We start from the raw sequence: 12,929 nt of genomic DNA, 5'->3' as shown, positions 1-12,929 counted from the left end.
TGGTCGCTCAACCAACTGAGCCCCCCAGGTGCCCCCGGTTTCTGACTCTTGACTTTAGTTCAGGTCTTGATCTCAGGGTATTATGTTCAAGCCCCACGTTGGGCTCTGAGTTGTGGGTGAAGCCTACTAAAAAAAAAAAAAAAAAAAAAAAAAAAGTCTAAATTATGCATTTATTCTATAATGAAGAAATTCCAACAAAACGAAAAAATAAAGTGAACCCCACACATGTGTCACCCAGATTAAACAATTACTGAGATTTTGCTATATTTTCTCCATCTCTCTTTTTGCTTTCTTTTTCATTCCTTTACCAGTATCTTGCCCTTGGTGGCCCCTGTGTCTCTCTGACCTGACCCATTAATTCTTGACAGCTTCCTTGCTTTCCAGCACAGCAAGATGTCCCTGACTCCTCTTAATTTCCTGCCACAGGCCTGGCATCAGCTTATCTTTCGAGGTACACAGTTTCATTTCAGCAGGTTAGGAAAAAAAAATGTTTTAAGAAATAAAGGTGGAAGGCAAACAGCCAACTTCATACAGAAGTGATTTCTGGATAGTTGTCGGTGCTATGATTCTGGGACTTGTGGAGAAAATATCAGAAGTAGCAGAAGTAGAGGAGAGTATGCAAACATTCTGAAGTGAATCTGCTTTTAAAAGCAAAGCGCATGTGTCAGCATTAAAAACTTGCCCCTAGTAGGTAACTGTTCGATTTAGGAAAAACTCGGCTTCTTTGTGATCTTTGAAGTAAAAATTTCAAGCCAGCTCTTACTGGATCGAATGTAGCATCTTTGATACTAGCCCCTTCATTTTGTTTTCATAAATCTGAGCAAAATGCTAAGTAACATCTAACACCTTCTCCTTTCTGCTTCAGGAGAGTCTTCATCCCCAGCCTAAACAGATAAAGTACCATTGCTCTGTTCACACCATGGGAGGAAAGCTTTTAACCTTTAAAAAAAAAAAAAAAAAGAATCACTGCTTTAATTTTTTTTTTTTTTTATGTTTATTTTTGGGACAGACAGAGTGTGAGCAGGGGAGGGGCAGACAGAGTGTGAGCAGGGGAGGGGCAGAGAGAGAGGAAGACACAGAATCAGAAGCAGGCTCCAGGCTCTGAGCTGTCAGCACAGAGCCCGATGCGGGGCTCGAACCCACAAGCCGTGAGATCATGACCTGAGCCTAAGTCGGATGCTTAACCGACTGAGCCACCCAGGCAGCCCTAAGGCAGCATTAACATTTTCCTCCCCACCGCAAGTGAAGAATGCAAAGCTGTATCTCTGTGTGTGGTGGTGGGGGGAGGGGGGTGTGATGGGGGTTGGGAGGGGTGTTGAAATAATAGCTAAGACATAAGGAAGGTTTGCTCAGTCCTTACATGCATTAGCTCTTTTAATCTTGACAACAATCCTATGAAGTAGGCACTAATTACCTTCATTTTTATAGATAAAGACACTGAGAAATAAAGGGGAATAAATGAAGAGCCCAAGACCACTCAGCCATGACTTTTATGGAGCCAGAATTTGAATCCAGACACTCTGACAACAAACTCACTGGCCTGGGGAGGGCAGGAGTTCCCTTCCCCCAAACAACTGGAAAAATCCCACGTTTCAAAACCCCTGCTGGAGAGAAATTACTCCGCATAGGAGTAAAAACACCAGAACCGTTCACTTTGAACACAAGAGCACAAGGTGCCCATGGTCACCATTATGTTGTTCTGGCTAACCCAGTAACAACACGTTCGGTTGACAGATGTATCATTATTACTCAGGAAAGAACTAAAAAATGTGTGTATAGAACGTTCACTATCATTACAGGGGCGCTTTTCACATGGTGTTACGCAAGCTCCTTGCCCGCAGGGATGCTATCTTCATTTTTATAGCTCAGACAGTGAATCTTGGCACATAGGAGGTAAAAAGTATATTAAACAAATAATTTTTTAATGAATTAAAATGGATAAAGAGCTCTGGGTATCGCACATTGCCCCACAACAGTTAGGGATCTTGCCCAAACCTGAAATCTTTCGAAAGTGAAAGATACTAGTACCATTACACAAGGACAACGAACACGTCTCATCTGAGCAGTTTTGCGGCATAAAAACACAACGAAGCAAATCAACAGAGTGTCTCAAGGCAAGGTAACTTATAAATGTGTTAGTGGACCATGTTTTAGAAGAATAAAGGCCGATTTGTAGTATAAATTTGTCAGGCAGATCTGCAGCTCTTTCCCCTTTCCCTGTTTTTATGACCCATTAGTGAAAACTTTTCTTGCCATTTTTTTAAGCCCTTTATTTATGCTGTTCTGTTCTCAACAACGTGTCTGCAGATACCTTACATTTAGTCTTGGTTCTTAGTTTAAGGTTTAAAATAAACTATAAATACTTTGCATTGTGCTCACAGTCAAACTCTAGGAGCCCTTTCCGTACTTAATTCTAATTTTAAAGGATTAAACTTTGGGCTCATTTACATATCTTAGGGGAGGCACAATGTTATAGCCAATTCAGAGAAGTATCTATTCTTTCTAGTAAAAAACAAAACAATACTGTAATCTTTCAATCCCCGTCTCTGTGACCAGAAAAAAAAAAAAAAAAAAAAATCAGTATTTCTGGTGTCTATGAATTGTAGCATTTTGGGACTGGTGGTAGTGGGAGAAATCTGGTTGTTTACATCCTTATAAATGATTAAGCTTTCCTGTTTTGCCAACTCAGCCTTTTAAGTCTCATAGGAGCTAGAGCAAGGATATAATATCGTCTGTGGTGTTATTTGCAAACATAAAAGGAAATGACTGTGTGGCTCATAGACACCACTTATATTCCATTGTAGACTAGGAAGCAGAAAACATAAGCATAGTAGTTATAGATTTAAATGGTCTGCCTGTTGTTCCATAAAACACTTGTTTCATTTACTCCTCTAAGTCGGTGCAATTCAGCTCAGCTACTGTGAAGCAGAAAATATTATCAATTAGAGCCACAGTATGCTGGTCCTGAATCACAGGGCTTCAGTACCCTGGTGTGTTATGATACCCGAAGCTATACCCTGCTTCCCGCCCCAGCACACACATCACAGCAGGGCTGGATGTGTTCAGGGGCTAGATGTGCACTGAGAATTAATAGAGAGCAAAACCCAAAGTTGAGAAACAAAAGTTTCTTAATAAGGGGGAAGATCTGGAAAGTCGTCACAATAAAAATAAAAGATTGATAGATGCCCCACAATTCTGGCTAAGGCTGGATCTCTACATTGGCCAAATTGAGGGTGACTACCAGGTCAGGCAGGCCCTCACATCAAAGTCAGGATGTCTGGAATGGAGATTTTCTCTCTTCTCTGCCACCGGGCTCCAGCTGCTCTGTCAATGGCAAGACCCACCCCCCGGCAAAGGCCAGAGACTGAAGTCATTATAACTGAAGGCCAATCCCCTTCCATCTGCTCAGCAATTAGCAGGCAAGTACCGTGGACCATTTCTGCTTCTAGATAGTTCTCATATCCATCACTCATTTCTCATCTCCATTGCCTCACTCTGGTACACGGATTCATTGGCGGACCATGACAACCGCTCTCCAGCTGGTTCCCCCAGGAGCACATCATCCCCCACTTCCGGTCTGTCCTACCTGCTCTCTAAGCGGCTCACGACTCTTCCTGAAATTCCCCTTTCCCTGGCTTCCACAGGGAGGCCCAGCAGGCCCATGGACTCCAAAGCCCTCCATCATCTAGGTTTCCTCCATCCACCTCAATCTTATCCTAACCGTTCCAAATCTGTATTCTGTCATCTGGACCAGGTCTTTTCTACACAAGGCCACAAACAAACTCTAGGTGCTCCCAGCTGTTCCCTGGCCTCCTTGCCCCACATACCCTCCTTCCCCCCCCCCCCCCATCTGTAACAATGCAGCAGCAAGTTCAAGCCCTAGCTCCAACCCTTGCTTTCTCTGAATTATACCGTTTGACCAACATTTGACTTTTTTTTTTTTTCTTTAAATCAGCAGCAGAGCACTGTGCTATCATTGTGGGTGGTCCCTTCGGCCTGGAACGGGGGAGGCAGAGGGAGGGTCACAGTGCTTGAAGGCAGGCTTCCATGTCAGATGTTCTCTTTTAGGAACATGATGTTGGTCTAGAACCTGTGTCGAACAGACAAATGGACAAAGAAGTGGTCTGTATATACAATGGAATATTACTCAGCCATAAAAAAGATCTTGCCATTTGCAACAATACAGATGTACCTAGAGGGTACTGCGCTAAGTGAAATAAGTCAGACAGAAAAACAAATACCATAGGATCTCACTTCTGTGTGGAATCTAAAAAACAAAGCAAATGAACCCAGAAAAGAGACTCTTAAATGCAGAGAACAAACTGCCGGGTGCCAGAGGGGAGGTGGGTGGGGCAATGGGCAAAATAGGCGATGAAATAAATAAGTTATAAAAATAAATAAGTCATAGATGAAAAGTACAGTACAGAGAATATAGCCGATAATATTGTAATAACATTGTGCAGTGACTACACTTAATTACATTGTGCTTGGTGACTACACTTACCGTGGTAAGCACGGAGTAGAGAATTACTGAATCAGTGTTGTATGCATGAAATATCACATTGTACGTTAATTCTACTTAGATTAAAAAAGAAGGTCTTGGGTGACTTCTCTCACCCTCAGTTTATTAATCTATAAAATGAGGGTAACAGCAGGACCTACCTCATGGAAGTGTTGAGAGATTAAAAGAGACAATCCAAATGAAGTGGTCCATGCTGTGCCCGATATGTCAAGTGCCCAATATATGTTATTACTCAGGAGACATTTGCCAAGTCCAGGCTCAAAGCCCCTGCCTCCAGAGGTGTGCTATCCAGCAGAAGAGACAGGCTCTTGTGTGTGCACATGCAGGGCAGGAGAGGAGTCTGGGAGGACAAAGCATAGAGGCATCATTAGCCAAGTAACTAAGGAACCCAGGAGAAAGGTCAGGTTAATGAAGGAAAGAGGATGTGGTTGGTTTGGGAAATGCTGAAATCGAAGTCCCAGTAGGACACCAATGGAGTGGTGCTTGTCACATGTATTTGGTTTACCCTGCTTCCCATCCTCCCCCACTCTGACCTAGACTCTAGGAGGACTCATCTGAGAGATTACATATATAGCCTCCTATGCCCTCTTGCTTCTGTTTGAGTTTGGCCAATGCACAGCCAAGCAGAAGGAGGCAAGACAGTCAAGTCTGGGTATTTATTTCCCTGGTTTCTTTCCAACGAGGCCACCTTAGGCTGCCAGAGTCCCTTGGTAGAACGGCACTGTTCTCTCAAGGGAGCCTGCTCTCTGCAATTCTCTCTGCTTCTAGGTTCTGGTAACCTCTCCTCATCCTTATCCCTTTGGATTTAGGGCTGGTGAAAGCCCAGGTCCCTTTAGCCCCTTGTGGTTCCCCTATCCCCAAACCTTTGTAAATAGTCTCTTTGTAAATAAACCCTTCTGGAATTGTCCCAACTTAAAAAAAATTTTTTTTAGTGTTTATTTCTGAGAGAGAGAGTAAGCGAGCAAGAGACAATGAGTGAGGAAGGGGCAGAGAGAGAGGGAGACATAGAATCCAAAGCAGGCTCCAGGCTCTGTCAGCACAGATTCCAGCATGGGGCTTGAACCCACAAACTGAGATCATGACCTGAGCCGAAGTTGGATGTTTAACCAACTGAGCAAGCCAGGAGCCTATGGAATTATCCCAATTTTGACATAACATCTGTTTCCTGCTGAAATCCTGAGCGATAACACCATGTTGATCTGACTATTGGGATTTCAGATCTAGAATTTGGAAGAGAGATTAGGTGGGAGATGTAGATTATAGAGACCAGTCTAAGAAGCTAGGGGAATGAAGGAGATCGCTGTCTGTGAGGGACAGGAGAGAAAGAACAAAGGCAAACCTTTGGGAGACCTTCTACTCCTGGCATGGAGACAAAGAACACACTAGCTTCGAGACTGAAAGTAATAACAATGCTCTATTCTTAGGATGCTGATGTTCCTAATAACATCCTTCCAGAAAGATGTAGAAATACAATAATCTTATTGATGAGGCAGTCATTTAAAAATATCATCAGGGTGCCTGACAGCTTAGACTTGGTTTGGAAACAAGATTGAGTTCTTTGTGCATACCTATTTGTGTAGAAACTTCACCTTTCAAATTTCAAATTTTTGTTTTTAATAGACAATATATTCACATGACTCAAAATCAAAAAGATAAAAGATACACATTGAGAATCACTTTCCCACCTCTGTCCCCATTCACCTTGTGTCTTATCTCCTGCTTTCTCCAGTACAATTTTTCATTGGTTGTTTATACATTCTTCCCAAGTTCCTTTATGTAAATACAAAGCTAATACACCTATACATTCTTACTTTCCTTTCTTACACAAAATGTATTATGCTCGATGTTCTGTATCTTGTTTTTTTTTCACTTGATGGTGTATCCTAGAGATATACCAACTTTCTCTCGAGTTTTTCCCTGTGAACTGCATAGAATCCCATGGAGTGGAGGTACCCCTGTTTATTCACCCAGATGTAAAGGAGCCTTAATGAGTGCGGCCTACCAACCATAGGTCCCTAACTACAGCTCTCAAACACTTTCACCTTCCTGCAATCATCCAGCGTCCCACTGCTGCCTGCTTCTCTTCCGGCTTTGTCTCCTGCTCAGTGGAGAAAACTGAAGACTTCAGAAGGATCTCCTTCTATTCCCTGTTGTCAAATATAAAAACATCCGGGCTCACCCTCTTCTTCCTTCAGACTGCAATGCAGGACATACTTTACCCCCTGTTTAATGCCAACCCTCTCATCTCTGGTGAGGAGCCTATCTGTTACACTTCATTGGGACCTCACACTGCCGCGGACCCTAGTTTCCCCTCTTGTACGTTAGGCTTCTCTCTCGAAACTGGATCATATAAAAATGCAACAACCACCCCACCCCTTGACTCTATTCTCTAACCACTGCTCTCTCCTTCTTCAGAGTCAACTTCTTGGGAGGGGAGTTTCAATTTCCCTGCTTGCTACTCTCTCCTCTGTCCATTTCAGCCTCATTCCACCTCCATCAGCCCACTGAGGATTTTCACACTAAGCAGCTGATGAATGACAAATATCATTCAACAAATGCCCACTTCTTTATTTTACAGAGAGAAAGAGAGAGAGAGAGAGAGAGAGAGAGAGAGGAGTGCATGTGAGCAGGAGAGAGGGAGAAAGAGAATCTTAAGCAGGCTTCACACCCATTTCCCAGCCTGATGCAAGGCTCCATCTCAGGACCCTGAGATCACGACCTGAGCCAAAAATCAAGAGTCGGTCACTCAACCAACTGAGCCATGCAGGCGCTCCAGCAAATGTCCATTTCAGTCTTAGTCTCATTTGACTTCTCAGCACCATTTGACACTCTTTGTGATGCTCTCCTTTTTGGAAATACTTCCTTTGAGGGCACTACCCTCTCTTGGATTTCCTCTTATGTTTGGCTTCTTCTCCATGAACCAGGAATGGCTCTTAACTCATAGTTAGGTGTTCAAGAAATAGCCCCTGAAGTAGGGGGAGGAGAAGGAAGCATTTGGACCCACTCACTGAGGCACAAAATTTAAGGAGGGTGCTAAATAACTCAGTAAACAAGATAAATATTTAATGAATAGGTCTAAAAATTCAATGCAAAAAATCCCCATTGAACAAAATATCAAAATTTTAGATGAAGACCAATGCTGTGCTGATTCAGATTGGAGCCTGAGGCAAAAGAAAAAAAATGTATGTCTCTATATACAAGTTTTTATTTGTTTCCTAATAGCTAATTTGTTCCCTGAACATTAAAGTAGCTGGAAAAATATTGAAGAATTGAAAAGTAGATATATCAAACATTAAGTTTTAATATATTTATACCAAAAAGGAATTGATGGTTTTACTTTTTTTAATTTTTTTTAACGTTTATTTATTTTTGAGACAGAGAGAGATAGAACATGAATGGGGGGAGGGTCAGAGAGAGGGAGACACAGAATCGGAAGCAGGCTCCAGGCTCCGAGCTGTCAGCACAGAGCCCGACGTGGGGCTCAAACTCGTGAACCACGAGATCATGACCAGAGCCGAAGTCGGACACTTAACCCACTGAGCCACCCAGGCACCCCTGATGGTTTTACTTCTATTTAAAAATTATTAGGGGCACCTGGGTGGTTCAGTCGGTTAAGCATCCAACTTCGGCTCACGTCATGATCTCACAGTCCAGGAGTTCAAGCCCCACGTCAGGCTCTGTGCTGACAGCTCGGAGCCTGGAGCCTGCTTCAGATTCTGTGTTCCCCCACTCTCTGTGCCCCTCCCCTGCTCATGCTCTGTCTCTGTCTCAAACTAAATAAATTAAAATTTAAAAAAATTATTAAAGATGATCAGGGGCACCTGGGTGGCTCAGTTGGTTAAATGTCTGACTCTTGATTTTAGCTGAGGTTGTGATCTCACAGTTCCTGAGTTCAAGCCCTGCATCAGGGTCTCTGCTGTCAGCACAGAGCCTCTTCAGATCCTCGGTCTCCGGCTCATTCTCTGCCCCTCCCCCACTTGCTTTCTTTCAGTTGCGCAGGCACGCGCTCTCTCTCACTCCCTCCCTCTCAAAAGTAAACAAAAAAAATACTTAAATTTTTAAAGATGATCAATTGGTCAAGGGAAATTTTAAAACATGGAAATCCTGGTATCTGAATTTAAAAATGAGGTAATCCAAGAAGTAGTTTTTGAAAATATTGAATTCGCTTCCATTAAAGGTGAAGTCACATTTTTCCTGGTCTGAAATTTCAGTATCATGTATCATGGAACTGTCAAGAAATATCACATTGTACTCTATTTTTTTAAACAAAAGTTCAGACTTTTTCCTACTCTCCCACCAGCCTGGTGTGAACTTTAACCTCAGTCATTTTTGGAGCTTCCCATCCTAGAGCTGGGTGGAGTTCTGGAAACCACTGTGCCCCCAGACACTGAAAAGCACCCTTTGCTCCTTGGCCATGGATAGGCATATCTCTAGAATATGCTGGCCCACATCCCCTGGGGCCTTCAGCCCCAGTGGTTCTGTTCGATCTGAGGTCTCAGAGAGGCCCCAGGATCTTTGCTAAGGTTGGGAGCTTAAGCTGTGTGTGTGTGTGGGAGGGGGGGCGGGGGGTCTCTACAATTCAAGACCCTTCAGGCCTCATTCTCTTTGTCCCTTCCCTTCTCTTTGCCTTCTGGACATTTGCCAAGAGCTGCAAGAGGCTTTAATTTCAAGACCCTTTTACTTTAGGCCCTGCCAACTTCCCTGAAGCCAGGATTAATGAGACCAAGCTATCAGCCTCAAAAGGGAAGAAAGGGAAAAACAAGAGAGAAGACACAAACTAATATTTCTACTAACAATCCTGCCATGTGAGCCTCTTCTGCAGGTTCGTCTTTCTCTCCCTGGTTATCTGGAAGCAAGGCCCCGTACGCTCTCCCAGGCAAGCCTATTCATTCCCAAGGCCACAGCTTCTGCCCATGTGCCTAGGGCTCCCTGATTGGTTTCTCCGGCCCATGCGTCTACACTGAGCCCCAGAGCAGTATGTTCAACTGCTCAGTCAGTACCTCTGTCAGGACATCTCTCCGTGACAGCCTAAACATGCCCCATGCCACACTCTGCCTTCTCCCTCCAATCCAGTCAGAATCAGAGCAGTCCCCGGACTCCTCCAACCTCCCTGCCCCCGTTTCCGGTTCAGCCCTGAATCTCCGCCATTGCCTCTCCTTCACAGCTCTTGAATTCTAAGTAGCTCCATTTCCACCACCCACCCTCTATCAGCTACCATTATCTCTCGGCTATCGTGAGAATCTCCTCATGGGTCCTCCCTACACCCTGACATGGGTGTAGGCCCTGGTGGCAACACGGAGACAAGCTTGGAAGAGGCCCTGTGTGAAGAGCTTAAACTCTTCTTAAACTCTTCAAAGGCTTTCCACTGCTCCTGGAAGTACACCCAAACATGTGCTGGCTCTGCTTGGTCTGGCCTCCCCTTCTCTCCCACCTCATTGCATACCTTGTTCCGTCTTCCTCCCCTGGGTGCTCTGAGCTCCAGCCACACAAGCTGTCCTTTCCTGCACACCTGTTTCTCATTTTGGTCATTTACATACTCATCTGCCTGATGATGTGATTATGGTCTGCCTCTCCCTCTAGACTGTATCTCCAGGAGAACAGGAGCTCTACATCCTCAGGACTTCACACGAAGCCTGGACATGATATGCAAATGTTTGTGGAAAAGTCAATAAATACATCACATTATTTCTTTGAGGGGTAAACCGTTCTGATGTTTCGAAGGGTATTTCTGAGGAATTTTTCTTTCAAGAACATTTGAGGATGATAGCGTCCCAGACACTGTCTTCAAGTGCTTTATATGTATGAACTCAACTAATCCTCACTTTAAGCCTAGGAGGTAAGTACCATTTTTATTTGCATTTTAAAGATACTGAAACTGAAGCACATAGAGGTCAAGTAACTCGCTCATGGCCTCAGAACTAATAAGCAGTGGAACTAGGGTCCTAATCCAAACTTTTTGCATTGCTTCCTGTCTTTATTCAGCAAGTGTTCCTGAGTGATTGCTGGGCACCATGACAAGAATGGGCCAGGACATCTTTAGAGGACAAAAGTATAGAAAAGAGATTAATGTCTATCAAAATGTAGACGACACTATACAGAAAATATACCCCATTTTGTCTAATCCTCTCCAGATGGATAAACTAGGTATTACTGTGCCAATTTTGTAGATTAGGAAACTGAGGCTGACAAAGTTTGCATAGCTGGTTGAATATCACATAAACAGTATGACATACCTGGAATTCAAACCCAAGTCGGTAGGACTCTACCGCCAACACTCCTCCCGCCGAGGAACATGGCCTTCAAACACAGCTGAGACAGCTTCCTTTCCATCACGACTGGGTCAGTTGATTTATCTACTGGTTCAATGATCCACAGATATTAGTGTGATAAGAATCAGCTGGAACACTTATGAAACTCATGCATTCCTGAGTTTCACCCTTAGAGTTTGGAATGGGTCGGCCTCTTTAGTCTGCAGTTTTAAACAAGCATCCCAGATGTTTTCAGGCTAGGTGATTCCAGTCAGGTGGTTCCAGAACTTTAGCACTAAACAGAGTCACCTGAACAGGCTGATCAAGGGAAAATCATTGGCTCCACTCCTAGATTTTCTGATTCGGAAGACCTGGGGCAAGCTGAGCATTTTAATTTTTAACAAGTTCTTAGCGATGTAGGGACCAGTCTTTGAGATCCACTAACTGTTGTAAGGCAAGATTCTGAGAGGCACTTCATTTGTTATTTAACTTAATTCTCTTTGATTCCACCACTTTTGAAGCAATTTCCAAAACATACCTGACTCCTTCCTGCCAGTCCTCCATATCCACCTTTGAGAATTGCAGAAAATAGCAGATTTGAGGGCTTAGAGAACATTTATCTTGGGGTAAAATCCTTCAGCAGCTTTACATGGAGAATCTCCTACTTTCAAAATAATATGGCCTTTGCACAAAACTCCTAAATGTTAGTTGTTTCTAGGTAGGACTGATTCTGGATAAGAAATAGCAAAAGCAGTACTTCGAGTTTTTTTTTTTTTTTAACCTATCCTGTTTAAGATTTGAAATGCACGGAGGGGCATCCACAGAGCCTGCTTGGGATTCTGTCTCCCTTTCTCCCTGCTCCTCCCCCATTTGGTCTTTCTCAAAAAAAAAAAAAAAAAAAAAAAGTCAACTTAAACAAAATTAAAATAAAACAAGGGAGATTCATTTCTGCTCAACTATGTGTGTGTGTGTGTGTGTGTGATTGTTTTCAATAAAATATAATTTGTGTTTAAATTTGTTTAGCTTTTAGGAACCCAAAAGGATAAAGTGTCAGACATCCCAACTTAATAAGAAAGGATATTTTATTTTTTAATTTTTTAAATGTTAATTTGAGAGAGAGAGTGAGAGGGAGAGAGAGAGAGGCAGAGAAAGAGGGAGAGAAAAAGAATCCCGTGCTGTCAGCACAGAGCCCAACGCTGGGGGCTCAAACTCAGGAACTGTGAGATCATGACCTGAGCCAAGATCAAGAGTCAGATGCTTAACCAACTGAGCAACCCAGGTGCCCTTGAGAGGATATTTTAAATCAAAATGGAAAATGGGATTAAAAATTTTAATCTTATCCTGTTCCTCTGGGAAAATCATCTTGTCTTGGGTTACCTAAAATTGCCTAAGAGGCAGCAGATAATGCATATGTGTGTGTATATGTTTTAGCCTTGATTTCCCGGTCCAAACTCAGCAAAGTGCACAAAGTAAGCAAAAAGCATATAGGATGAAGATCCCATGGTTCAGCGCCCGTTTGCCTGATGAATTTTTGGGCTATGCCAGGTAATCTTTTCAGTATAGGTGATCTATGGAGATATTTTCCATGAAGGCGTTTGGTGAATGAGTTCCTGACGAAATGTACTTCCAGACTCTAGTATCTTCAAAAATAACTCAGTCCTCTCATATTTTTGAATTAAAAAAGATTCATCTTTCTTATAGGCATCCATGAGGAGAGCTGTCAGCATTTCATCTTGAAAAATCTTTTCTAAGATCGATGTGTCCGCAATGCCTCCTCTCCTGGCTCTCCAGTTCCTCGTTCCGACGCCAGGGACTCACGCCCCCAGAGTCCTGCTCTACTGTGGTCATGGCACTCACACATCTGATTTCCCTTTCTAACTCTTTAGATGCTTTATTGACTGAAAGTCAACTCAACTTCATTTATCCTCCCTTTCTCTTTTTAGTACTTTCAGCTTAAATACAAATAAAGAACTCTTCTTTCCTACAGCTATCCACAGGAAGTGAATATTTTAAAATTTATAATCCAATGTCTGCGTGTGTAGGGAATTATGTTTTTGTAGACTCTCGATGATGAAGCTTTCTGAGAATGCCAATGGGTGTTGCAGATTTTTTTTCTTTTCTCTATTAAAATAGACCCAACTTGAGAAAAATTTGAGGTC

At 43.0% G+C, this 12,929-nt stretch overlaps 1 long non-coding RNA gene across 2 annotated transcripts; it reads left to right on the top strand.

Moving 5' to 3' along the window:
* The first annotated feature begins 1,828 nt into the window (after nt 1–1,828).
* On the top strand, nt 1,829–12,690 carry LOC122228494. 2 transcript variants are annotated; one of them, XR_006206620.1, is made up of 4 exons: nt 1,829–2,119; nt 9,209–9,344; nt 10,103–10,358; nt 12,472–12,690. It is a non-coding gene; the product is annotated as an uncharacterized LOC122228494 (long non-coding RNA). The 2 variants fall into 2 exon arrangements; XR_006206619.1 differs by having other exon boundaries at nt 9,169–9,344.
* The last annotated feature ends 239 nt before the right edge of the window (nt 12,691–12,929 follow it).

The sequence above is a fragment of the Panthera leo genome, chromosome C1 (genome assembly GCF_018350215.1).
Source record: "Panthera leo isolate Ple1 chromosome C1, P.leo_Ple1_pat1.1, whole genome shotgun sequence".
Classification (NCBI taxonomy): domain Eukaryota; kingdom Metazoa; phylum Chordata; class Mammalia; order Carnivora; family Felidae; genus Panthera; species Panthera leo.
This window is presented reverse-complemented; position numbering and strand designations above follow the sequence as displayed.